The following is a 26,314-nucleotide window of genomic DNA, read 5'->3' as shown; positions in this document are numbered from 1 at the left end:
GTGTTTCTAACCATACCATTCCTCTCAGAATAAGTGATGACACTCTTTGTATGTTGATAGCCATATCTATCTGTAATGGCTAAAGTTGTAAATGATTCCTCTTCTATGAATTTACCACACTTCCTCAAATTCCCTTAACAATTCTAGTTGTTTTCCATTACTTAAGTTAGATATCATGTCTTTTAATTGTATGGTCCCAATATCTATGACATTTCTGAGATTATAGTAGATGGTTGAAAAATGAGTGTTGAATGAATGAATGAAAGACTGTAGAATTGATTGGTGAAGGGTGTGGGTGTTCTGGATTGATAAAGGCAAGTAGCTGACAGCCCAGGAAAAAGCTTTTTAATAACTAATAAAAAGAAAAGACAGTGACTCTAGTATGGTTTTGGACTCATGCCATCCATATTTCTCCTTATACATCCAGTGAACGCTCAATTATTTATGCTAATGGACTTTGTGGGTAATTTAAAATAATTTATTACTAAAGCCATGAAATACATTTTTGTACTTACAAAAGAATACGAAGGACCCGTGTACTAGGAATTCACAATTCATCAGAATATTGAGATACACTTGACAACCTTATTCCAGAGAAGCTTCAAATATATATATATTTATAACTTCTCTATCCCCCAGTTATATAGATAGATTTTTTCTCTTTGTATCCTTTAACTTCAGAGGACATATATTTCTGTGACTGAGTAATAAACAATGTTAAATTGAGCTGTCCTAAATCTTTCAGGATATTTTCAGTCTGAATGTTTTAGGAATGAGTTCCTTAGAGCTACTGGCCCTTTCCTTGTGAATAATGGTGCCATTTAATAGTCTACTGGCATCTCTGTGTGGTGCAAATGGTTAAGCATTTGACTACTAATCAAAATGTTGGTGTTTTGAACCTACCCAGAAAAGCCTCAGAAGAAAGACCTGGTAATCTGAAAGGTCACAGCCATGAAAACCTTATGAAGTACATTTCTCCTCTGAAACACATGAGGTTGCCATGAGTTGGAATTGACTGGATGGCAACATTTTTTTTGTCAACAGTCTACTATGTGTTAGGAACTATGTTAGGTACTAGATATTAATGTCCAGAGGATCCTATACTTGCTTTTTTAAAGAGTTCAGGGACTCTAAAAAAGAGACACCTTTACAAACATGCGAGGGCTGTGGAGATTCAGAAGAGCCACCGTGGAGGTATGTAGACAAGCAGAAGAAGAGCCCATGCATTTTAGACTGTGCACCTTCGTTTGGGCTGGGAGATTAAGATGTGGTGAAAGAAAGTAGCATTTTATTTGGCTTTTAAAAATGACAGTTTCACCAAACAGATTAATTTTTCAAGAATAGTGTCTTAGATTGAATTGCCTAGAAAGAGGCTCTGAGGAAGAGAGTTGCACGCAGACTGTTTTTTGGAGAATGCTCCTGAAATATATTCTTATAACGAAGTGAGGTATGCAAGATTGGGAAGCTGGAGAAGCTCACTCTTAATGCTGTTGCAACTTAGGCTCCAACCAGTCTTATGATGAGTGCTGGAGCTTGGATGGCCCTTTACACTTGTCTCTAATTGTATTTTTGCACTAGCTGTTGGACACAGACCTCTCTCTAGTATAGGGTATGATTTTTGTGAGACAGATCCATGTGACTGTGGGCAACTCCTAGTGAGGGAAGTAGTAATATTAATAGCAGAATGGAGATGGGTGTGTTAGCCATGAAGAGGGAATCTAGGTAGAGTGTCATAGTGTCCACTATAGTCTACCTCTTGCACCACTCAGATCCACATACTCTTGTTACAACCTTGTCTCATTAAGCCACCACTTATCTAGGATTCTTAATAGACAGATTCCCCGGAAAATTTTAAAAGAGAAAGACTAGGTTATAACTAATAACTCATAATTATTCTCAAATTCTGCTGTTCTAGTGAAGTGATTAATGCTAATTCCTCCAATTTCCCAAACACATCCATTCTATTTTTTGGTGACATATCACCATATAATATATATGATAAAATTAACTTTTTTGTGGTCATTGTCATTTGCCTTGATTTGGCCCCCAGCTCAAAGCAATTCCATGCACAATGGAACAAAACGCTGCCCGATCCTGTATCATTCCCTTGATTGGTTTCAAATCATATTATTGTGATCCACAGGGTTTTCATTGCCTGATATTTGGAAGTAGATTGCCAGACCTTTCTTGCCAGTCCATCTGAGTCTGGAAGCTCCACTGAAACCTGTTCAGCATCATCGCAAAACATAAGTCTCCATGGACAGACAAGTGGTGGCTATACATAAGGTGCACTGGCTGGGTCTCAAACTTCAGTTTCCCACATGGAAGGCAAGAATTCTAACACTGAATTACCACTGCTCCAAAAATTGATTTAGGATATATGAATTGGGATAGTCAGAAACAGGAAACATTTACTATCTTACCCAAAGCTGGGTAAATTCTCCCTTATTTGAGTATTTATATGCTGTATGTATTTGGACCATTCTGCAGAACATACCACATCTTTGAGTATGACACCTAATTCTTAAAAGGTATCATTCCTAAGCTGGTGCCTCTGCTGTGTTTTCAAAAAGTTGTTCCATCATCTATGAAATTGGCAACTTTTAGATGGACAAATATGTGATAGTAACTGAATTCCATGGTATGTGTTCACTGTCACACTTCCTTTTCTGATACATAGGTCCCTTGGTCATAGGAGCTATTATGCAAGGTTCTGTATTGAGAGACCAAATGCTAAGTAAGCACTTGAATAGTGGTGCTGTTCAGGGCAGTGAAGGCAGGAAAGGCAATCTCATACCTAGGAAGTGTGTCAATTTTAGTTAACATGAATTGCTGTCACTTCCAAGGTAAGACGGATTCATTCCAATAAACTTGCCACCAAGTAGCTGGTAGTATCCTTGAGGAATGGTGCCATACAGGCCACTGAGCACTGGTTTCTGTTGCTGAAAGGCTGGACATTCAACAACAGCAGTAGCTAGATCAGACTCGGTGAGTAGGGGTTCATATTTTGGCTTCATGTATAGCTTTTTACCATTATCACTCCATCATATTCACAAGTACAGAGGTTAGAGCTTCCACATTCCTTTTGGGGGAACACGATTCAACCCAAACAATCAAATTCATGGCACTGCGGTTAGGTCTTCAACATATCTGTAACAAATGCATTCATCATAAGCCTCATTATCTGTCTTCCTCCTTGTTGATGCCCTGACTTTAGTGTAGGAAACCTAGAGGCACTGAGAAAATTCAACCTTCTCTAAAGGTCTGTTACTTTTACTGTCACTTCTGAGCCTGGCTGTTCATTCTGCATGGGCTATGACTACAGCAGATTGAAAAAAAGCGGCCAAGGAATCCCTCTGGCTTTAACATTTTGCCTTGAATTTGTGACTAATTACCCTCAGTCTGTCATTATCCCTTGTTAATGAATTAAGGACACTCAGCAATAGTCACCCAATTCCGTTGCCCTTAGACTTTCCATTCCCTTAATAAATACTGAACATCAAATATGCTGCATCAGCAGGTGTTTTGCTTCCACCAATGAAAGCTTTAACAATTGTACTGCTGCAGTTTGACAAGGGCTATCTGTTGTCTCTCTACAACCAGTGAGGGGCCCTATTGCCACTCAGCAAGTGGTGTAGCTCCAAAATCCTTATTAGAAGTCAGCTTCATAGGATAACTTTTGGAATCAATTGTTCATTGAGTTCCGTGGAAATGGATTTCAGTGCCAGAGGGTTGCATGCAAAAGATTTATTTGGAAGTGCTTTTGGGACAGACACTTGCAAAAAAGTGACAAAAGTAGATTGGGTAGAGGAGAAAGTTAATTGACTCACAGTGTTGTTTCAAGATACGCCTCAGCAGTTCTTATTGAAAGCTCTGGAGCTGAAATGACCCTTCAGAATTGTTCACAACTGAGGCAAAGAGGCTGGCACTTTTTAATCTCTCATTACCCAGTCATTGACTGCAAGCCACCCCTTGAGATGCGGCAACACCTTGGGTGAGGCAGTCTCCTGCAGATGAGAACAATGCCCATTGGAGGCTTGGCCTTGACCAATCACAAGCTGTTCTTCCCAGAAGCTGACAGATGGGTGCCTTACTCAATGCCCCACAGGGGATCTGGGTAGAGCACCACTTTATCCAAAACACATAGGAAATGCATTCCAGTTCCTATGTGGTCAGAAGGAGTTAATTAGCAAGAAGAAGAAACATGAATATAATCTCAAAAAAGCTAACCAGTAAAAACACACAAGTAATTTTACATCACCACTGTTGCTAATTACTATTAAATGAATAAAATAGGCAGCATTAGGAACCAATTGAAAGATGTATTCCTAGTTTGCTATGCATATCTCTTGTATAGCTCTTGGAAAGCTGTTAATATTTAAACTATGGTGAAATTCTCCCATTTGTCTCCATACCAATTTTGTATTCTTAGTTTAAAATACAGATATGGTATTGTAGATGAAAATAAGAGTTTTACTTTCCAACTCATTGGACAAAATGAATTCTGAGTAAAAGTCAAAATAAGACAAGTTCGTGCTCTTGCCTTTTTCAACATTAAAGATCCCACATACCTCTACGAAGCTAACCAGATTGGGGCTACCTTCTGGTAAGAAGGAAACAAATGATAAACTAACACATATTGATATTTACAGTTTCTTAAAAATTTATTTTGTTTTAATAATAAGATTACGCTCAAAGAAATGGCTGATTTTGGAATTTCTAATGTAGATAAATTAGAATGGAAGAGATTTATGTGTAGAAAAATCTTAAATACTTCTTAAAATTTAAAAAGTGAGAAAAATTAGAAGAGCCTTCTAAAAAAGAAAAGGAAATACGTTATACAATCTAAAGAGTAAAAATGTGTATTATCTTTAATCTGAACATTAATCTGAACAGCTGCCTTCAAATCAAGTAGATTCTTCCAAGACACCTAGGTGTGTTAGAACCAGCACCTTTTTGTTTGTAGACAAGCACTTAGCCAATTGCACCTCCCAGGAACTCTGATTTAGATGTTAGATTTGAGATCTTTATAAATACTTTTCTCTGATTTTCACTGTATTTCTATCTTATTATCTTTCCTCCTAGGTTATATTGAATATCATATAAGAAAAATGTTATTAGACCCTTTTGGGGGAGAAAAATGTGTGTCCCCAAGTTGAAAATCAGGCTACAGAATACTTCAAGCAGTTAAAAAAAAAAGATATTTTCTAGCTTTATGCTTCACATTTTTTGTGTGTTTTAAAATATAAGAGTAAATACAATTTTAGAAGGAACAAATAACACTCCGTTTTTCTTCAGGCCCCTCATTCTTTCTACCTTTGTCTTCACACTTTAGCTGCCTATGTTAAAAAAAAAAAAAAAAAAAACTGATGTTCTCTGTTCTTATTCTATTAAGAAGTTACCATTAACCACGCACAGCAAAAACATATATGAACAACAGATAAAAGAATAAAACTACAGCTGTTTATAGAAATTTAGCTCACAAGCTGTATAGTTATCACATTAATCCACTAAGGGATTCCATTAGACTACAATTTACTATGGCCAATAACGATGATAATAAGTAATTAGGAAAATTAAATTAATTTAACTTTTTTTCACATATCTGTCCAGTGTGTTACATATATAAGAAAGTGCTTTGTGGTAGGAAATAAAAAGTTTTCAGTTTTAAGTGCTGTAGTCCCCATTGCAGAAACCCTAGTGGTGTAGTGGTTAAGAGTTCAGCTGCTAACCAAAAGGTTAATAGCTCAAATTCACCAGGTACTCCTTGGAAACCCTATGGGGCAGTTCTACTCTGTCCTATGGGGTTGCTATGAGTCAGAATCAACTCAATGGCAACAGGTTTTAATCTCCATTGTGCAGTGGTTAAGAACTCGGTTGTTAAACAAAATGTCAGCAGTTCGAAACCACCATTTACTCTTTGGAAACCTTGTGGGGAGCTTCTGCTCTGTCCTGTAGGGTCACTATGAGTTGGAATTGACTCCATGGTAATGGGTTTTAATCTCCATTTTTGGACAAATCACTTAATAAAACATATCAGTATCCAGTGATAAAAAATTCTTTAGGTATTTTTCTCTTTCTCTTGTCTATGGAAATTTTTCTTTTTAGTAATTAATACAAAATGTATACATGGATATTTAATCATGAACTATATGTCAATAAAATAATGGATAAATATTTTAAAGTAAAAATATAGTACAGTAAAAAAAAAATCAATGTTTCATACGGCATAATTAAGCACCAGGCCAATTTAGAAAAATTGTTCAACTTTGCATACTAGTCACTGCTGGCTATTTCTTTGTATAGTAATAGCAATCAAATCAGCTTGAAAAAGCAAGTCCTAAGAACAATTTCTCACCTATGTTTTGTATTTAGAAGAAAGGCATGACTGATATAGGCTGAAACATTTTCACCCTTATTCTGGTATCTGCCTTCCAAATCACAAGGCTTCAATAATTGAAACAGGGTAATAAAAAATTACTTCAAAAGGAAATAGGAATTTAGGACTCACCGCGTGATTTACTTGGTGTTTCAAACACCAAAGATTGCATTATGGTAATTGTTTTTCCCTTTGAAATCTGTTTCTGTTATTTTACAGAAGTATGATAATGCAGAAAACCAGAATTTCAGTTAAGTTGGCAATCCAGGTATTTGCATTTTCTTCCCTATTTATATTGAAAGCACAGTTTGAATCATTTTCTCCTCATATATTAACAAGTTTTTTTTCCCTTCCCTATTCTTTCACCATATGAACCTTTATTCACCATATAATCTGTTTAAGCAAACTTCTGCATGAGCGTAATTTGAATATGAAACACTGTAATATTTCTTGAAAATTTACAGCAAGCATTGCGAGTCCCCTTAATTATTTTCCAATAATTATTATGCAAGGACCATGCAAAGTAGATTCATGATACTCCTGTTATATGTGAAAATGCTGAGCTTCTAGAAAAATAAGCAATGATAAATGTCTACCTCAAAGAATATATGAGTTACTCAGCAAAATTGTATATAGTGTCTCACTTTCAATTGGCTTTTCTTTCTGCAATCACTATTAAAACATGGTGTAATGGAACGAAGATATGCTTTGTGATTACAAAGACCTGAGTTTGAATCTTGGCTCCAACAATTCCTAGCTGAAATGAAGTTCTAAGCTTCCTTAAGCTTTTGGAACATCAGTTAGCTTTTTTCTAAAATATGCAAATAATAATAATGTCTACCATACATTGGGTTTATGCAGCCCTGGTAGTGTAGTGGTTAAAAGCTATGGCTGCTAACCAAAAGGCTGGCAGTTGGAATTCATCAGCTGCTCCCTGGAAACCCTACTGGGCAGTTCTACTCTGTCCTATAGGGTCGCTATGAGTTGGAAACGACACTATGTGTTGGATATTCAGTAAATTTATGTATGCAAGGCACTTAGCACAACGCTTTGTAAAAACTGGATGCATAATGCAGAAATGCTGGGAGGATTGGAATATGCAATGATTTGATTCTCTAAATCCTTTACATAAAGAGAGTTAGACATTTAACAATTAGGCGACTTAGTAAAGCATTGCCTTACTAAGTAACAAAATAAAAAAAAAGACTGATTATTTATTCATATCCTTATCCACGAATATCTATTCATATATATGTATAGCTCTTCATATACATATATATAAGACATATGTATAGGACATATCCGCACATACCATAATGTGCTCAGATCAGAATTTAAAAAAGAAGAAAAGGAAAACATATATAACCCCTACTGTTAGATCATTTTATCAACAGTCTGCTTTCAAGAATTAAAATACTTTTTAAAATCCTCCAGTAGCACAATTGTCAGATGTCAAAATTCATGAAATTCTCTCTTCTTCCTCAAGTCCTGAACAGCAAAAGCTAAATATCATTTTAAAACATAACACAGTCATGACTAACTCTCATTATGTCCTGTCCTCTCCCTTTTTCCAAGGCTATACCTTAGCAGCCTCTAGCCGTGATGTGAAAATGATAAATTGAGTTTTGCCTTTTTTACGCTGTGGAGCAACCAGGGAGTATCCACTGAGGTGGCTGGATATCACAACATTGTGGGGCTGAAAAAAAACACTGCAAGATCTCTTCAAGCTACCTTATTTATTGGGTTGAAAAGGACTCATAAATGCATAGGCCAAATGAATATTTATTCTATGTTCAGGAACTATTAAATAAAAAGTTAATGTAGTCACAATGCATGAAACTCCAATTATAAATATACATTTCAGTAAGGGTATTCTGTCTATCCCAATGGCTATTTAAAGAAAAAAAAAATCAGACTACAGCTGCTTTCACATAGCTGTCCCATAAAATGATATTGGATATGTAAGGAAAATATATTACCCATGGTGTTTTTCTCTGGATGGAAAATTTTTCCTCTCAGTGGCAGCAATTTCTTCAAGATTTTCTTCCAAAAATTACCTCTAAGGACTTGTACAGATTGCACTGCAGGCGATTAAGCCTCTGGGAACATAAACATGTTTTGAAATATTGCAAAACAAGTAAAACTCTAAACAGCAATAAAACACCACAGAGAGGCACTGACTTACAGTCTTTTGGATTGGAAAGACAGATTGTATACAATACTCCTAAGATTACAAATTTAAATCCTGTTAAGTTTCATGTATCTTAAGTGAAGTGCCAGTTGAAATATCTCTAGATAACATAACCATTTTCATCTAATTAATTGTTAGATATAGACTGTTTTCAGAAACATGCAATTTCTGTATTTTCTAGATTAAAATATGGAAAACAGACAAAGTATTGCAAATTTAAATTCTATATTGCAATAAAAACTGAGCTGATTGACATCATAAATACCTGTGGCTACCAAATCAATAATCATTTTAGGTTACTAGGCCCTATTGGTATCTTAAATGGTACCATTCTTATGGAAAGAAGTGGAGCTATTCAGGTTGGCTACTGACATTCCCAAACACTGAGGTGAAATTTCTTAACCACCTCCCTCTTTTTTTTTTTATTTTACAAACTTATTCTTCTATACCTCTTTCACTGCAGAATTGATTGTTCTTAACATTGTACAAGGAGTCGCTGTGTGGTCCAGAGGGTTAACGCACTTGGCTGCTAACTGAAAGGATGATGACGGCAGTCCACTCAGAGAGGCCTTGGAAGGAAGATCCTGTGATTTACTTCCAAAAAAATCAGCCATTGAAAGCCCTATGAAGTTTTCTATTTCACACACATAGGGTCACCGTGAGTCAGGATGAATTCTACAGCAACTGTTTTTTAATTTTTTTATAGCTAATATTGCACACATTTATGAGATGTACATTTGATATTACTGTTGATTTTCCTTAAAGATAATTTGATGATGAAAAGTACTGATAAAAGAATTTTATTGTTTTATGCTTCCAAAAGTAGCCTTTCTGCATTAAGAAGACGGTTTAATGCTATTTAGTATGAATTAGCTTTCTGGATTCCTACCAGGTAGCAATAAAGATGAGTTTTATTGTTAACATTCAAGCCCTTTTAATAATTTTCACTGATATATATAGTGGCAGCTTTGTTAGAGTTTAATCTAATGCTTCTAACCACAGTTTTGTCCATTTCTAAATTTTAAGTCAAAGGACTCTTTCACATACCAAGAGGTTTTCCTGTTTTCAGAATTTTATATATCAGATTCTGAAACCATGAGAAAATAAGTGTTCCAATTTACAGAGATAGTCCATAAAGGCCTCTGGGGACTACCTACTAATCAATAAAAAAATCAGCTATTGATACTAAGAATCACATAAAGCAGGTATATGAGCCAGGTAGAATACACAAAATAAGAAATGAAAACTGATGTAGTAAGCCACTGAGTATGGATTGCACCTCAACATAAAGAAAACAAAAATCCTTACAGTGGGACCAATGAGCAACATCATGATAAACAGAGAAAAGACTGACATTGTCAAGGATTTCATTTTACTTGGATCCACAATCAACAGCCATGGAAGCAATAGTCAAGAAATCAAAAGACGCATTGCATTAGGTAACTCTGCTGCAGAGGAACTCTTTAAAGTGTTGAAGAGCAAAGATGACACCTTGAAGACTAAGGTGCACCTTACCCAAGCCATGGTACTTTCAATCGCATCATATGCATGTGAAAGCTGGACAGTGAATAAGGAAGACCGAAGAAGAGTTGATGCCTTTGAATTGTGGCGTTGGCGAAGAATATTGAATATACCATGGACTGCCAAAAGAATGAACAAATCAGTCTTGAGAGAAGTACAACCGGAATGCTCCTTAGAAGCAAGGATGGCGAGAATGCATCTTACATACTTTGGACATGTCGTCAGGAGGGATGAGTCCCTGGAGAAGGACATCATGCTTGGCAGAGTACAGGGTCAGCGGAGAGAAGGAAGACCCTCAATGAGGTGGATTCACACAGTGGCTGCAACAATGAGCTCACGCGTAACGATTGTAAGGATGGCTCAGAACCGGGCAGTGTTTCGTTCTGTTGTGCGTAGCGTCACTATGAGTCGGAACCAACTCGACAGCACTGAACAAGAACAACAACAGCAAGCCACTGAGGCTTTGTCTCTTATGCAAGTTGAATATTTATAATGTATCAGATCTGAGGGGTGATATCTTAGTAACTTGGAAGCATCTTATTTTTCAACAAGGGAAAGTGAATCTGTCTGTCTCTAAAGCAGCTACTATAGAATCAATCCCGACTCAACAGTGACCCCGTGTAGAACTGGGCTCCATAAGGTTTTCAATGGCTAATTTTTGCAGAAGTAAGTCATCAGGCCTTTCTTCTGAGGCACCGTTTAAGTCTACCAGGCTTCAAATCTTGACTTTTAAATATGTTCATCACACCAAATGGTAAAGTTTTAAAGTATGTCTTGAGGGCCCTTTACTCTACTGTGCTGTCTATGGCCACCATATATTTTTAACAGAATGTTGAGGCATTTGGTCAGAGCAGAGCTGGACCTCTCTGGAAACTCCTTCCCATTTCCACTCTTTTTTTTCTTTCTATTTCTGTTTTTTTCAGAGAAATAAATATCTCTCCTCCTTGGGTACGTGAATAAATTATTAGCTAAACTCTGACCCTATCATCTTCATCTATCCCAGAACTTGCTCTAGCGGTTAATCTTCTCAGCCTTATATTTTCAACCACAGAATACCCTATTTTTACTCATATTTTTTCTATAAGGAAACCCTAGTGGCATAGTGGTTAAGTGTTTGGCTGCTAACCAAAAGGTCGGCAGTTCACATCCACCAGGGGCTCCTTGGAAACACTTTGGGCCAGTTCTACTGTGTTCTATAGGATTGCTGTGAATTAGAATCGACTCACTGCGTTTTTTTGTTGAGTTTCAACAGCAATTTTTTTTTTTTTTTTTTAGTCTATAAACGTGCTTCAGGCTTTGCCCTGCTAAGAACAAACAAAAGCAAGAAAAGAAAATAAAAACATTTCTTAACCTGTTCCTGCACCTAGATAATGCTTTAGGAGGCTCATTCTAATCACAGATACATTTCTTGAAATGTCTGTATATACTCGTCTCTTGTCTAGCTCAAATGGCTAAAACACGGCTTTCACATTGAACTTTCTGTTTAAATTCCTTTTGTAAAAATCAACAATGAAATTTCTTTCGGTAGCACATCCATGTCATCACCATGTAGTTTTTACATTGCTACCCATTCAAGCTTTCTGAGAGAAAGTTTTGGAATCCATGATTTGCTTTTTACCTTTCTGAACACTTCTTCTTCCCTTTCACAGACTACTATAATGTGTTTGACTTCAGCCAGCTCTCCTGTTCAGACGTTACTCATTTTTCCCATGAGGGTTGTAAACATCTCAGGACTTATTTCTGAGTTTGAAATTATCATACTAGGATAAACTGCCTGCACAAAGTGAAGTGTGTCTACTTTTTCCTTCTCCTTTGTTATCAATAAAGTAATTAAAGTCTTCTTGGTTGACAGGGAATATATCAAACAGAATTCAAAATAAATATATAGAAAAAGTTTTAAGGTCGAATTTCAGAAATTTATTTACTATAGCCTTTTCACAACAGCCTCTACTCTCATCCCACTTCAAAGAAAAATAAAAACAAGAGCATAATGTTTAGCTTTAATATCAGATACATTTGCTCAACTATGTGGCTGATAACTGCTGACTGGAAAACAAACTTAAAAAATACGTATATAATTCAGTGTTTATATAGAGACACATACTTAGCCTTTTAGATTTTATCACTCTGATGAAACCACATGGTACCTGACAGTAAAGGGTTTGGGAAGGAATTAACTTGTAAGGTCAGACACCAGAGAAGACTTGTAGTTTAGGCTTTTTCTAAAATTGCAGAACAAATTGTGCACATGGAATGTGCATCACGAACACAGAGGTATTTTAACAATTTTAAGAGAACTGTCCTATTAAGCTATTTTGTCCTTCCCCTTTCTTCTGAATAATTGGAGCATTTTATTGTAAAATAATTTATTGTAATGTATAGGAATCTACTGTGCAAATATTTCACTAGTTTATTTCTGATAGTTGCTCAAATAAGGCAATTGCTTCTCCCTCATATATATCGATGCATTTACTGCCTCACTTCCTGAAACTTCTCTCTTTTTAGGATGCTTACCCTACTCTCTTTATATCTGTACTTATAATAACCAAAGGTGAGTTTATCAAGATAAAAGGATGATGGGTGTCTGTGCAAATACTATTAAAAAATGTTTAATTTTTACTTTGTTAAAAACAAAATTACGCTTGGGAAACAGCCACTTGGCATCAATACACGGTCATCTGGAATTCTTTAGCTCTCACAGAAACATCTTTAAAACATTTCAGTATCTTGTCACCTTTGTGTTTCCCTAGCAATGTCACTCTTGTATAATGCATGGTGTGCATCAATAAATTTAAAATTTAGATTAAACTACTCAATCCATACAAGCGCTTCTGTTTGCTTGCTCTTTTTAAAATTCAAGATGTCATCATCAGGATTTTCAATGGAACAAATCAATAAAAAAATCCATAACTCACATCCATGGCCTTGCAAAAATATTCCAAATATATTATAAAGTAATGCCCGAGCAATGAATCATTGGATTGTAAATCTATATGCTGAGATTCACTTGGTGGTTTTGTGTACTTCTGAAGTTCTATAGAGAGCTTCTAAACCAACTACATTCGTCAAATGCACCTCAAAAAATAATGTCATTGGCTGAAAATAAAAGATTGTATATCCTAACATTATATACTAGTAATCCCAGATTCAGTCTGCCATAATGTTTGTAGGGTTTGTTTGGGACTATATTAAATCACTAATTATGTGATACCCTAAACAGAAATCATTCATAATGTACACATATTTGTGGAAGAAAATACTCTGTTTAACCAATTATTTAAAGGAAAAGAGACTAGCTCTATACACTGTCTCTGAATTACCTACCTACAAAAACTTACATGCCAAGGATCTCAGGCAGATTACAACATGTAAAATTAAAAAAAAAAAAAAAGAAAAACTAAGAATTAAAAGTACATACTTAATCATGTAAGTTGACGGGAGCAATATAGGCAAAAAAATAATAAAAAGAACCATATAATATCACAAAAAATTAAAATTATATAGATTTATAACCAACATTAGATTTGAAATGAAAACCAATTTGAAGATGAAACAAACTCACAGTTAAAATGATGTATACTCTAAATTTAATATGCATCTTTAAAATTTAATTCAGAATTGTATGTCAGTTGTAAAATTTTAAATACACCTACCCCTCATTTATTGACTATCTCATTATCTGACAGTTTGCATTTATGACAAAAGTAGACTCTACTATCCGTCTATTTTATGCATTAACAAGGCAGCGAACATGGTGGCAAAAGCTTCAGAAAACCCCCTTTCTCAAGGAGGGTCTCCAGGTGGCCTCTGAGGGGCTGGTCTCCTCCGTGGCCATGGTCTCTGGGCAGACTTGCAGGTAGCACCTAACAGCAATGGCGTGAAGGATGTTTCACCCTTTTAGCTTCTGGTGATTCTCTTTCAAATATACACTTACACTAAGCACGTGCCTCTAGCAATGGGTACAACAATAAAACAATTCTTATGACTCTGGTACAAAGGACTTTGTACCTTTGTGTCTTGAGACCAGACAAGTCAGCACATTGGGTTGTAGGACTATTACTGGAAGCTGTTCCTACACCGATACAAGACACAGTAACTTTAACATAAATAAGAATGACAGTAAATCACATAATATATCCCGCTAAAGCCAATTCAAATATATGCCCCCTCAACTCTCAGCCAGATTCCCAAAATGCTGATAGCCTCTGCTATGCTCGCTGACACGAAATAAGTGTGGCACATGAGAAGTTATAGTGAAAAGAGATAGTTTTCTTAACAATTACCATTAAAATATAGTACTTTTGCAAAATATATGTTTATCTATGCAGTTAGATGTAGATATAGGTATATTATATATTCCTTTAAACACACTGCTAAGATAGGACCATCAGGGACCTTAGAAGCAGCCCTTGTATTACTGGGTGCTGAAGTTTAAAAAAAAAAAAAAAAAAAAGATTTTTTTTAAGCTTCATGATAAATTACCCTTATGTACTATACAATGAGTCCAGTCCTAGTTATTCTTTGCAAACCTATGATTAAATGTAATTTTCAAAATGGTAAAATCATGACACTTATACAAATATAAAATGAACACATGTCAAAGATTTTATTTATATTATCAATTAAAGCAGAAGACAGCAAGATGATAAATTTGGCTTAAAGGAGAACTTGGAACACATGATATTCTTTATTACACCCAAGTTAGCCAATTTTCCCCAATTCATTATCTGAAGTGCAAGTCTAGGCTGCTTGAATTCAGCTATTCAAAAATATTACATAAACAAGTCTTTCAAGAATACAAACCATGGGGACATGAAATATCTGTAATTTAAAGAGGAAAGCAGCATCCAGAGTTTGCTAACTTTGTAGACAATTTAGATTACTTACTACAACACTTAGCATCTCAGTGCAAAGTCTATGTATTCAAGTCACTAGGGACTTGATGAAGCTCTTCAGAAAGAGTGAGTAGGTAATGCTTCATTCTCGGGTAATGGACAAGGTCACACTGGAGAGTCACAAGAAAAAAAGACCACTTGCTAATTTACATGGAGTATTTCCAATTTCAGAGAAGTTAAAATCCCACTGGGAACAAATTACACACCGTTTATTATCTATTTTAGTATTATGTTTAAAATTGGCTGCCCATTTCCTTCTCCCATTTCCCTTTGAGATGTTACTGTTTTTATTTTGGTGTGAAATAAATCACCATGTGTGTCACTGATATTTTAAGATTTGTTTAATCTAATCAATCATCTATTGTTTTATGCATATACTTTGCTTAGAAAATCTTACTCATTGTTCCTGGGTGCACAAAGTGTTAAGCACTCAATGGTGGAAAGTTTCGCAGTTTGAACTCACTTGGAGGCTTTCAGAAGACAGGCCTGGTGATCTGCTTCTAAAAGGTCACTGCCTTGAAAATCCGATGGGACAGTTCTACTCTGCACTCATGGGGTTGCCATGAGTTGGAATGGACTTGACAGCAACTAACAACAGAGACCACACTGAAGCTGGAAGGCAGAGCATAGTTTTACTATTGACTACTGTTGTCATTGCTGTTTATTTGCCTATTTTTCAAGGTAGAGTATATAGGCACTCAATAAAATGTCTTGATTGAGTAAATGCAAGATAAACAAATAAACACTTAATATAGAAAATTATCCATAAAAAACTCATGAGGGACAAAGGAATAACATTTCTTAAAATGTTTTGTAAAATTGAAATCCAGTAAAATGGAAACTTTTATTATTAAGTGCAGCAAATTTGATATATGTAGCAAGCCTTTCTTTATTTTAGAATGTGAAACATTTATTCCCCTTATAAGAAATTTTAAAGGTAGTATCATATGTATTTTAAACCAAAAAGTATTTTTACAGTTGAGACAAAATTCCAAATAAAAGTTTTCAGTGGATCAGGTTACATACGATCTGGAAAAATTATACTATTATATGTTATATTATAATTTTTACATTGCGTGACTCAGAGGCATTTCTGCAGCTTCAGAATCTGAGAAATCACTTTTCCCTTTGGTGACTGAGTATCTTTTAGTATGCTTTCTACCAAATTCCATTTTGTCTCTCCTTTATTTACTCTTTATCACAATAACATCAGTTCTCAGCCATGGCTAAGTGTATTTTTCAAACTCAACAGTGGCTGAAGCCACTATTTTCTCTCTTCACCTAGATGTCAGAAGTTGAAGAATGGCAGTAGATTTTCCCCTTAATTTTCCAGTGCTTCTTTCTACACTGTCGAATCATAATAACAGGGAGCAGCAGACAGCATTCATGCTGCACTGAGGAGGTGAATCATTAATTCAGATCTTTTTCTCTGCTGCCATGGTCTCCAGCAGCAGTAAGAAGTAGTTATTTGTCTTTCTTGCTTAGTGGCTTATAGTGGACCTTTTCTGCATTTGGGAGAAAAAGAAATGATTATATAGAAAAATAGAAATTTGGAAGTACTTTATAAATAAAGTTGTTTTACTAAAATAGTTGCCTGTTTAAGTGATATTCCAAAATCTTAGTCATTTCATTTCTCATTTTAGAGATTTAAAAATGGCCAGACTCTTAAAGAAGGGTTCTCAGAACAGCAACAAGGAAACCTGAGTGAAGCTGTAAAATATGTATGTGAAATTTATTTCTGTATACCTTTCATTTTATACTCCTGTCAGTTTAATTTTTTGAATTTCATTTCAATTTAATGTGATCAGGTTTTACATAAGCATGTATCTACTCAAAATAGAGAAATGTTGCTTTCTGGGAGGAAAAAAAAAATGAGCTTGTAAAGTCTGGCATATTTTACTGCCCATCATATTTTAAACCTGAGTGATACTACTTTTTCTACAATGCTTATAGAATTTCAATTTTATTCATTGAGACAATATTTTTTAAAATGTGACAAAATATGCTTTTTTATAAAATATACAGTTCTTGAAAACTTCTTCTCAGTGTTCCCCTAATAATACAGTATTCGGGGGTATTGCAAAATCTCAAATATATGAAATAGAATTCCACTCACAAGTTAGCTTTAAAATTGAAATTTTATTAAAGAAAATGTGAGAATGATCTATGGAAATGGAAATGACAGTATTTTGCACAACATATTATTAATATGAATTAAAGGATATGTTATATTTTAGGAGCCGTGGTAGCACAGTGGTTAAGAGCTCTGTTGTTCACCAAAAGGTCAGCAGTTCAAATCTACCAGGAGCTCCTTGGAAACCCTATGGGGCAGTTCTACTCTGTCTTATAGGGTCCCTGTGAGTCAGAACTGACTCAAAGGATTAAGTTTTAAAACTATTACACTCTCCATTTTTCTTACTTGATCTGTAAAGGATGAGTAAAAGGACACCTGCAAAGTGGTAATATTTTCCGTCCATAGGAGAAGAGAAAATTTTGATTATAGCATCATCAAATTTTCCTTTTCCTTTGATAGCCAGAAGCAATTTATATTGTCCATCTCATATTTTTCACAGATATTTCTTGGCAACAGTAGTACAGTCTGGAGGAAAGCTTTATTAATGACTCCAAGCTTTTCTTTGTTTTTTTTTTTTTTTTTTTTCCACTTTCTCTTGAAGGAAGACTTGAAAATCCAAAGATTCTCATAGACTTTAAACAGCTTGTTTCTTGTGAAAGGAAAAACCTTTTCTATTCCCATCTCCAGATTTATATCTATTATTCTAATTTAAAAAAATGGTAAATTTAAACATTTGGGTATCTACAGCTTTGGTGGTTAGAAAAAAAAATTAGAAATTACATTAAAAAAAACCAAACTCATTGCCATCGAGTTAACTCCAACTCATTGTTACCCTGTAGGACAAAGTAGAACTGCCCCATGGAGTTTCCAAGGAGCGCCTAGTGGATGTGTACTGCTGTACTTTTGGTTAGTAGCTGTAGCTCTTAACCACACCACCAGTGTTTCCAGAAATTACATTAGAACAAGTGATTTTATATCAATACAAGTTTTACTTTAAGTTAAATAAAAAAAAATCAGCGTTTTCTTCTTTCTGTAATCTATGTACAAAAAAGCCACATTAAAAATCGAACCAAATATTATTATTGTATTTATTTTGCTGTATTCTCTTCCTTTTTATTTAAAACTTGACCACCATCATCTGTTTTGTTTCATCTTCCCTTTTTTTCTTTTTTCATCTATCTTACTGTTCAAAGAAAATACAGTCATACGCCGTCTAACGTCTACAATGCATTCTGTGAATTAGGGCTTTATGTGGTTTGGATGTTGTGAGAACACCATTTGTATTATAGGTTACAGGCATTCCCTGGGTTATGAATGCCTGACTTGCATACAACCCATAATTACAAAGCGACCCCCATTACATTAAAAATTTGAGGTACATACGCTGGTTCATAATAACAAATGGACACCCTACTTTGCAACAATCATCGAAATATTATTATTATTGCTGTATTATTATGTTAAAGACGTTGCGGTGTATCTGGAAATGTCTCTTCTGTGGGAGAAAGTTGATTTAAGGCCAGATTTAGGAATGGAATTTGTTAGGAATCCAGAGACTGCCTATATGCATGTACTGTATGGTCGTAATCCTAGCAGCACAACTGCTTTATACACAAAAGATATACATCCCGTTATTTCTGCTGTGTCCCATTCTTTGACTGGCATTTCTGAACTCTATTATAACCTTATAGGACCACGAAAGTATACGCAGTCAGACGTGGCCGGAACGAACCTTATACAGCACATTTCTGTATCTGGAAACATTGAGAATTAAGATATGTTTTACCCCAACACCAAAAAAAAAAAAAAAATCTCAGCAAACATCCTGTTAAGTGGCAAAGTATTGTCTTTGAACTATAAACCACCATCCTACTTCTTACTGCTAGGAGTTCTCACTGCTTAAAGAAATCCTGTTCAATTTGCTGTTAGAGAAAATGCAGGATCAGTATATAAACTATATTTAAGAAAAAATAGGATAGAGAATTGAATCAGCTAACGTATGAGAAAAAAATATTAGGGAGGGGAATAAAATTTACCCAGAAATCATTTTTTTAAAAGGTATTAATCACAGTACTCTATCCTTGCTGATCTAGGAGCCTAACTTCCTAACGACTGAGTGCCTGGTTAACATGCATGAGGAACCTGCTCTAGCAGAAATAAGCAAAGAAGACGTTAATATTACTCTCAGGAATTCTGCAATAAGTATCACTACCATAAGATTGGATTTCAGTTGAGGGAAGGATGATAGCATCAGCATTTCATTTATAATAACATCCTTTCCATATTGATAAAATAAAATAATAGCCCCACATAAACTACTGTAAATTTCCAGTATTTTATCAAATGGTTTGTTACTCACTTTGTGGATATATCATGCTCTTTTGTTTATTGTTTTGTTGTTGTTGTTTTGTTTGTTTTTGTTTCATCTATCCCTTGTGAATTGGCACTTGGGTAGTGTCCAATATTTTGCTATTACAAATAATGTTTTGATAAATAACCTTGTGTATATGTTAAAAAAATATATGTTATTTCATATGTGTTAAGTTGTACCTTTAAGGTAAATTCCTCAAAATGGGATTGCTGGGAAGAAGACTCAATACCTACATAGTTTTGTTAGATATTGCCAAATATTTCTCTGTGACTACAGATTTTTAATGATCAATGACTCATACACCTTGTATGTATTGTAAGAAAACCAGATGTAATTAAATTAATTTGTATTGGTACAATTAATAACCAGGGAAAATAAGCCACCAAAAGCACATGTAAAGCACCTTTAATACAAAAGAATAATTGTACTCTAAAGTTCCACCTGACTGCTCTGTGTGTGTGTGTGTGTATAAAATTGTTTTATAAGAAAGCAGGGGATTCAGGAAACTCAAAGGTAATTTAGATGTTATGAGACACGAGGTTATTATTATTGTTTCCTTTAATGCATACTGCCTTTTGAGAATTAAGCCTTTAAATTTGTGACTGTTAGATAAAAAATGATAAATAGCCTGAAGCTTTAAGAGAGTACTCTACAAATACCAAATAATAAGTGAAAGTGCTAGCTTTTTAGAACATTTAGTTAAATTACCATTAAAATCAGAATCCAGCTCTTAAAAACCTACTTATTAATAGTTATGATAGTTGCATTTTATGATAAATTTATAAGTTGTGATTATCCATTTTTTGTATAGATAGTCATGCATTATTTAGCTCATGCAGTTGGATGCCTGTGAGTGCAATTAGGTTCTTAATCTTAATTTTGAGGTTATAAAGAGCTGTTTCCCGAGTTTATTGTGAACCAAGGTATTTTGCTTATATTTGGCATAGTCTGATTAGTGCCTGTATAGAGTTCACACGGGCAAACCATAATTACATAATATAAATTGAATTTATTTAAAAAAATCTGTTTGAATTTTTCTAATAATTTCTTATAAAAACAGCCAGTTGTTTATGTTTTCCAGAATTATGTATATGTAGTTATATATTTGCAGTTTTATTGTATGGCAGAATATAAAATCTTTTAAAAGATATATAGCTTTTGAATTCTAACAGTGTTCAAACTTCAAAAGACAAATTGATGAATAATAATTGTATGTCTGTAGTGCAATTTTCAATTCTAAAAAGAACATTGAAAATATTTCTAGCAATTCAGTTGTAGGTATTCATTGCCAGAGACTACTAATAATGTTTCTTTTATCGTTACAGCAGTTATCTTTTACAAAGTAACTTCTCCAGTATTATTTCATTTATGCTTCTCAAAAAAGCCAATGAGAATATAAAAATTGCCTTCTGATGTTGTGAGTTTTATTTATTAGTAAGTTTGATTTATGAATATATGAACTATATGGATATATTTGTGAATATATATTATCAAAATGCAATATTTGTAATTTTATTCTATTATTTCTCCAAATCTATATTCATCTGAGAAAATTTAAGTTGCATTTGTACTCATGTAACTGCATCTTTTACAAACAGAAGGAGAATTTATTAGCTGAACATCCTTACTGGTGTAGTTCTCTTCCCATTGGGGGGTTTAGTGGGAGAGAGCATCTAATAAATCCTGATTACATTTTGAGATAAACCAAGAAATTACTATTATAAGAAATTGTGAATGAATAAATAATTTCTACCTCTGCTTAATTTGTTGTACTGTGGGGGCTTACATGTTGCTGTGATGCTGGAAGTTATGCCACTGGTATTCAGATATCAACACAGTCACCCATGGAGGACAGGTTTCAGCTGAGCTTCCAGACTAAGACAGACTGGGAAGAAGGACCTGGGAGTCTACTTCTGAAAAGCATTAGCCAGAGAAAACCTTAAGAATAGCAGTAGAACATTGTCTGATATAGTGCTGGAAGATGAGCCTCCCAGGTTGGAAGGCACTCAAAAGATGACTGGGGCATAGAGTCGACTTTAATGACATGGATGGAGTAAAGCTTTCAGGACCTTCATTTGCTGTTGTGGCACGGCTCAATGAGAAGAAAGAGCTGCAAACATCTGTTAATAATCGGAACCTGGAATGTACGAAGTATGAATCTAGAAAAATTTGAAATTGTCAAAAATGAAATGGAACACATAAACATCAATATCCTAGGCATTAGTGAACTGAAATGGACCAGCATTGGCCATTTTGAATCAGACAATCATATAGTCTACTATGCTGGGAATGACAACTTGAACAGGAATGGTATTGCATTCATCGTCAAAAAGAACATTTCAAGATCTATCCTGAACTACGATGCTGTCGGTGATAGGATAATATCCATATGCCTACAAGGAAGACCAGTTAATATGACTATTATTCAAATTTACACACCAACCACTAAGGCCAAAGATGAAGAAATAGATTTTTATCAGCTGCTGCAGTCTGAAATTGATTGAACGTGCAATCAGGATGCATTGATAATTACTGGTGATTGGAATGCAAAAGTTGGAAACAAAGAAGGATCAGTAGTTGGAAAATATGGGCTTGGTGATAGAAACAATGCTGGAGATCGAATGATAGAATTTTGTAAGACCAACGACTTCTTCATTGCAAATACCTTCTTTCACCAACATAAATGGTGACCATACACATGGACCTCACCAGATGGAACACACAGGTTTCAAATTAACTACATCTGTAAAAAGAGATGATGGAAAAGCTCAAGATCATCAGTCAGGACAAAGCCAGGGGCCCACTGTGGAACAGACCATCAATTGCTTATATGCAAGTTCAAGCTGAAACCGAAGAAAATCAGAGCAAGTCCACGAAAGCCAAAATATGGCCTTGAGTATATCCCACCTGAATTTAGAGACCATCTCAAGAACAGATTTGATGCGTTGAACACTAATGAGCGAAGACGAGGTGAGCTGTGGAATGACATCAAGTACAGCATACATAAAGAAAGCAAAAGGTCATTGAAAAGACAGGAAAGAAAGAAAAGACTAAGATAATGTCAGGGGAGACTCTGAAACTCGCTCTCGAACATCGAGCAGCTAAAGCAAAAGGAGGAGCTGATGAATTAAAAGAACTGAACAGAAGATTTCAAAGGGTGGCTCAAGAAGACAAAGTAAAGTGTTATACTGACATGTGCAAAAAGCTAGAGATAGAAAACCTAAAGGGAAAACCAAGCTCAGCATTTCTCAATCTTGAGATGTTCAAGAGATGTCACGGTGAGCAAGAGAAACGATTGAGGGCACTGAAGACAGGAGGTAAGCAGAGCCTCAGAGGCTTAGTAATTACTAGGCTTAATAATCACTGCCTCCAATATTTTAATCTGTGATGGAAACAAATACCACTGAAGCAGAAATGCAAACATTTTCGTAATCAATTTTGACAATGACTAAAAACCTTTATTCAGAGTTTGGTATAAAATATTCTCTACAAAATCATATTCAGCAAAATGTTCCTTTCTGTTTTCCCCAGACAGAAGTAAATATAACAATATTCTGAGGAAAACTTCTAAAGAACTATCACGTTGGAGTCTAATTAAATATCCAAAAAATTTATCTGCCATAATTAATGTAGAATTTCTGAGAAAGAAAATACCACTTCAGACTGACTGGGATTATCAGAAATACCTAAAACTCTGACACTAGGAAGTCTTGAAGAAGATGTTGAAATTGGGACAGTAGAGAGAGTGGGGGAAGTTTGTCTGCTGCACAGTGTTTATGTTGGAAAATAGAAGTCACATCTGGAAAGAAAGCCTTGGAGCAAATGACTATGAGTCTGTTCAAAAATACCTTCTAATTTAAAGGGCAGAATTTTGAAGAAAGGGAATTATTTAATACTTACTGATCTAACAATAGTGTATTAAACAAATAAAACACTCAATACCAGGGAACTTTTTTTAAAGACAATTTATATTAGGTGGTAATTATCGAACAATATCCTTAATATGACACACAAGTAAAATTTTGCTGAAGATAATTCAAAAGCAGTTGCAGCAGTACATTGATGGGGAACTGCAAGCAAGTCAAGCTCTATTCAGAAGAAGACATGGGACTGGGACATCATTGCTCATGTCAAACAGATCTTGGCTGAAAGCAGAGAATACCAGAAAGATGTTTATCTGTGTTTTATTGACTATGCAAAGGCATTCAACTGTGTGATAATAATGAATTATGGATAACATTGCAAAGAGTGGGAATACCAGAACACTTAATTGTGCACATGTGGAACTTGTACATAGATGAAGGGGCAGTCCTTCAAATAGAACAAGGGAATACTGCATGATTTAAAATCAGGAAGATGGGCGTCAGTGTTGTAACCTTTCACTATATTTATTCAATCTGTATGCTGTGCAAATAATCCGAGAAGCTAGACTATATGAAGAAGACTGCAGCATCAGGATTGGAGGAAGGCTTAGATGACACCACCTTGCTTGCTGAAAGCAAAGAGGACTTGAAACACCAATGAAGATCAAACACTACAACCTTCAGTATGGATTGCACTTCCACATAAAGAAAACAAATATTTTCACAAATGCTTTTGAATTATGGTGTGTGCAAAGAATATTGAATATTCCATGGACTGCCAGTAGAACAAACAAGTCTGTCTTGGAAGAAGTACAGCCAGAGTGCTTCTTGGAAGCGAGGGTGTTGGGATTTTGCCTCCTGTATTTTGAACATGTTATCAGGAGTGACTAGCCCCTGGAAAAGGACATCATGCCTGATAAGGTAGAGGGTCAGTGAAAAAGAGAAAGACCCTTGACAAGATGGATTGACAGAGTTGCTGCAACAATGGGCTCAAAGATTACAATGATTGTGAGGATGTTTGGTTGTACACAGGGTAGCTGAGTCAGAAGGAACTCGACAGCACCTAAAAACAAGAAGTGCATATTTTAGAGGACCGTAGACAAAAAGGGGAGCCCTGGTGGCACAGTGGTTAAAAGCTCAGGCTGCTAACCAAAAGGTCAGCAGTTCAAATCCACTAGCTACTCCTTGGAAACCCTATGAGGCAGTTCTACTCTGTCCTATAGGATCACTATGAGTCGGAATTGAGTGGAGGGCAACAGTTTTGTTTTATTAATAGACAAAAAAAGGAAGTGACACTAATTATCCTACACCCAGCCATTTGACCCAGAAGAAACATTAATGACCAAAGCATTCTTTGCATCCAGATGTTTGTCGTTAATATCAAAGGTGGTGTTCATGACTGGCATGTATCATTGCAAATGTTGTTAATTTTCTTTTCCAGGAATAGTTTAAGGAATAGTTTTTAGCCTTTGGGTACAGCTTAAAATTAGGACGAACATGATATGCATACTACAACATTGTATGTAGTTCCTTCCCACTTGTCCCACTCATATTCATCAGAGTAGTGTCTGAATTTCTCTGATTGTTTTCCTCCAAGTTGTTATAGGAGAAGCAGAAGGTATAACTCTCATTGATTTATTTGCTGTAAGAACAAACTACTATAAATATTTGGCTCAAATAATGTATTTTAGGCATGAAAACAAAGCATATAAATACTTCGTTTTAAAACATATTATAATCGGAAATACTTGTAATAATTCTGTTTGACCAAATATTTTTCAAATCAAGATAGTCTACGTCTAAACTAATATATTCATTGTGACTCTCAATTTACCCTCCACAAAAGTCTTCGGAAAACTCCATATACAGGTTGATATTGCCTCTCTTTTTCTTATCTTCCTAGGAGTGTTAGAAATAAAAATAAAATGCTTATTAAATGCCTTTTTCAAGTTATTATATGCCAAGTTAAATTATGTTATCATTAATAGTTTAATAAAATAAACATTTAAAATGGAAGTATGTATATGTTTCTAAAGGAGAAAGTATATAAATGAGAAAACAAAGTCCTAAGGCAACTCATGAGAACCCCAACATTTAGGGGTGGGTAGACATGATGAGAAAAATTAAATTAGGGGTCATAAAGTTAAAAAGAAAAAAACTGGACAAACACTATGGATGTACTGGGGAAAGAGCGTTTGAAGAATAGGTCATCCATAGTGCCCATTCTCATGCAAGAATGAGGACAAAAAAAAAAAAAAAAGCTTTTATGTCTCTAGTTTTTGAATCATAGAATGAGATTTACAAATGATATTAGAGATTATCTACTCTAGCATCCCTTGCAAAACAGAAACTCTTTCCATAATATCACTTAGAAATGACCACTAAGCTTCCTGGAGATTCTAGTGTTTACTCTTCAAAATATAAGTAATTCCTCTGGAAGTCTCACTTGTTGAGATTTTGTTTTTATAAGTCAGGGCCTCTTGATGGGCCATGGCCTGGGGAGCACAAATGTCAACCTTGAGGATGATCCAAGATAGAAAATCTCTCCATTACAGGAGCCTTTCAAAAACGCTGGTTGCACAATGGTTAAGTGCTGGGCTACTCACCAAAAGTTTGGGGGTTTGAACCCACTAGCTGCTCCACAGGAGAAAGATACGACAGTCGGCTTCTGTAACTATTACAGCTTTGGAAATACTACACAACAGTTCTACTCTGTCCTATAGGGTCACTATGAGTTGGAATCAACTGGACAACCAGGGGAGGAGAAATCCTTGGATCGATTTGAGCTTGAATTCCTATGTCAACAATTTGTCATTTCATTTGACCCCTGTCAGATACCTTGTTTTGTTTTGTTTTGTATATGGTCAAACCAAAAAAACCAAAACTGTTGCCTTTGATTGGATTCCGACTTATGGCAACCCTGAAGGGCAGAGTAGAACTGCTCCACAGAATTTCCAAGGAGTGCCTGGTAGATTTGAACTGCTGACATGTTAATTAGCAGCCATAGCTCTTAACCACTA

The sequence above is a fragment of the Loxodonta africana genome, chromosome 14 (assembly GCF_030014295.1).
Source record: "Loxodonta africana isolate mLoxAfr1 chromosome 14, mLoxAfr1.hap2, whole genome shotgun sequence".
Classification (NCBI taxonomy): Eukaryota; Metazoa; Chordata; class Mammalia; order Proboscidea; family Elephantidae; genus Loxodonta; species Loxodonta africana.
This window is presented reverse-complemented; position numbering follows the sequence as displayed.